This window comes from Coenobita brevimanus, chromosome 91 (assembly GCF_032717465.1).
Source record: "Coenobita brevimanus isolate Jiangsu-jjx chromosome 91, ASM3271746v2, whole genome shotgun sequence".
NCBI lineage: Eukaryota > Metazoa > Arthropoda > Malacostraca > Decapoda > Coenobitidae > Coenobita > Coenobita brevimanus.
This window is the reverse complement of record NC_137044.1, coordinates 33,361,683-33,364,711: the sequence shown is the minus strand read 5'-3', so window position 1 is coordinate 33,364,711 and position 3,029 is coordinate 33,361,683.

Here is a 3,029-nt window from a genome sequence, read left to right as displayed (position 1 = left end):
TTACACGTCGTGTAACAGCAACCATGTACCCACGGTGCAGGGATGTACGGTGCCGCCGGTACTGTTTGTGCACCACATTTAGCCTGCGGTTTAACTCCCTGACCCTGTCGCAGTAAACCCAGCCATCCCTGTAGCATCTAACGAATTGTTGTTGCAGTGGAATAATGAGAGAGGCAGCCTGGGAAAAAGCACGGGCTACTTGATCTGCCTGACTCTCGAGGTCCAGGGCAGGAGGAGATGCCTCAAAGGCTGCAGCTAACACACGGCCAAAAGCCGGCCAGTCAGCCCTGTGGAGATCCCACCAAGGTGGAGGGAGAGGGGGAGGCAGAAGTGGAGCCATGGGCAACGTGACTTCAACAGCAAAGTGATCGCTGGAGAGGTGGGGATGAAGCAATCACTTCGCTGAGCCGGCCAGGGGGGAGGACACAAAGGACAAGTCAAGGCGACCCCCACCTATGTGAGTGGCAACTGCAGGATCGTTCAAAAATGAGACACCATCCATCTCCTCCAGCACCAGAGATGTGCTGCCCTGCATCACTGGATGGAAGAGATGATGAGAGAAGGGTATGGTGGGCGTTAAAGTGGCCCCCGACGTACACAGTGCCCCTGGCAGCCTGGGAGAACAAGTCTCCCACATCCAGGGAGCCCCTGTGGCTCCGGTATACTTTGTACACTGTCAGGGACGACATCGCCAGATGGAGAAACACGCCATGGACCTCCGCATCAGGTCCACAGAAAGGAGGAGGCTCACCGTCTGTGCACGCAATGTGGTCCTGAACCAGAACAGCACATCCCCATGTGACGCCATGAACATCCAGGAGGAGATGGGTGGTGTATCGCAAGAGACGAAAAGAGGAAATGTCTTGGAGCAGGATCTCCCGCAGAAGAATAACATGAGGGCAGTCCCTGGCAGCCGCCTCCTGCAAAAGCAGGAGCTTATGCTGTGCTCCTAGACAATTCCACTGAAGGAGTCTGAGGGAGGAGTCTCCCGGTCGTCTGGAGGTAGACACAGGCCGTCATCTCCTTGCAGTTGTGGCAGGGCCGTGTCCAGCGTGGTGGCCGCAGATGTTGTCAGTGCCTGCCCCTGAAGTGGGTGAGGATAAGTCAGCTGAGCAGTGGAAGGCTGGGCAGTGGAAGACCGAGGCTTGGCCTGCCTGGACGAGCGAGCCGACCTGTGAGGAAGAGGTCATGTTCTCCCTGTAGAGAGAGCCGGGAGGCGAGGAGAAGAAAGGGCACTGAGGCTCTTCTTCTTTTCGATTGCCTGATCGACGAGGCAATCGGCAGCGGCGGCGAGGGTTGCCACATTCAGCAAGATCCCCAGGGCCCTCGTGATGGACTTGGCGATGGCCACTGCAAGTTCGGAGCCCAGTTCCCCGAGCTTCTCTGCCGTGAAAGTGAGGACTGGTGGAGCAGGAGCAGGGGGTGGGCTGGGTGCTGAGCTGCATGATGGAGGCAGGACAGATGGCGGCGGGCTGGGCACTGAGCTGCATGGTGATGGCAGGATGGATGGCAGTGGGCAGTGGACCTCTGCAGTCGTCTGGCTTACAGCAAGGGCGAAAGGCAAGGGAGGAAACTCCTGGTTGCTGAGAGTGAGTGGGCTTGGAACAGGAGGGAAGTGCTGCTGTCCCCAGACAAAAGTGCCTGGGGGAGCTGGAGTAGTACTGGCAGTTTTCCGCTCTCACACCCATGCAACCTGCATCTCCCAACCCTGGTTCACCCTCTGGACCCTTGCAGGGCAACTACAGTGCCAGGCATGGTGCTGGCCTGAGCAATTGGGGTATCGGAAGGTGATCAACTCCTTTGCCTTGAACCGCTGCAGGCACTGCTTGGTGTCATGTGCGCCACTGTACATTCCGCAAACTATGGGGCAGTTGCAGGTGGCACGACGATGTCCGTAGTGGTGACACCTGTAGCAGCACAGCGGCTCTGGCATGAAGGGATGGAGCCAGAACACTCCCCAGTTGCCCAGGTCAACAGAGTCCATGAGAAGCCCCTGCAGAGTCACAAGATCTGCCTCGTCACCTCTCGTGTTCTCTGATTCTGACACTGCACCGCCTCCTTGATGAGGTCATGTTGTAGTAAGATATCCAGTGACATATGCCGGGGATATCCCATGACTACTACCTTCGTAGTTTGGCCTCCCTGAGGCAGCTCCACAATCCTGATGATCAGGGCCTCCTCCTCTGCTACCGCTTTCAGCCAGAGATACGATTCCTCCTCAGTGGGGATCAGCATACAGCTTTCGTTGTAGCCAAAGTGATTCATGGCCGAAAGGTCTGGCAGGTGTCGCTCCAGAACCGCTACTGCATTGTAGGTGGTGCTGTATCCCTCCTGAGGAGGAACGCAAAAGACCGGGAATGCAGAGCGGGGAGGTGGTGCAAATGGTAATGGGCCAGGTCAGGCCAGAATGTAAGACATGGTGCCAGTAGTGATGGGTCAGCTCAGGTCTGGTCCCATAAGAGATGGTAGCCAGTGGTGGGTAGTCAGTTCAAGATAGGTCAGGATGGGAATGGGAGTCGTTAAGGGGTATTAGATCAGATGATACTAAGGAGACGTGTTTTGGTGGGTCAGATTAGGTCATATAACTACAGAGCTAGGAGAAGTGAGTCAGACCAGGACTGGTCTTAATGGGACTTCTTTTATAGTCTATTTGATTGACCTGTGCAGCTGAGATCCAAGGGTCGAGTAGGGTGGGTTTGAATCATGGCTGCTGATTGGCCGCCGATGATTTAAATCTACACCTCTTCTTATTTCAACACATATATATTTATAATTTTATACTGCCTTCAGTACAAGCTGCCAGATTAAATATAGAATAATTTCCGAAGTTGAAGAGGTCAAAAATAGCTTTAAAAGTTTACCGTTATTAAAGAAAATTAAAGTTGATTATAAAGTTTCATAAAATGATGAGTGATGTTTGAAATAAATTATCCACCCACAGTGTACATCCACGTCTGCATGTTGCACTACATCCACGCACAGTGTACACCTACGTCTGCATGTTGCACTATAATATCCACCCACGGTGT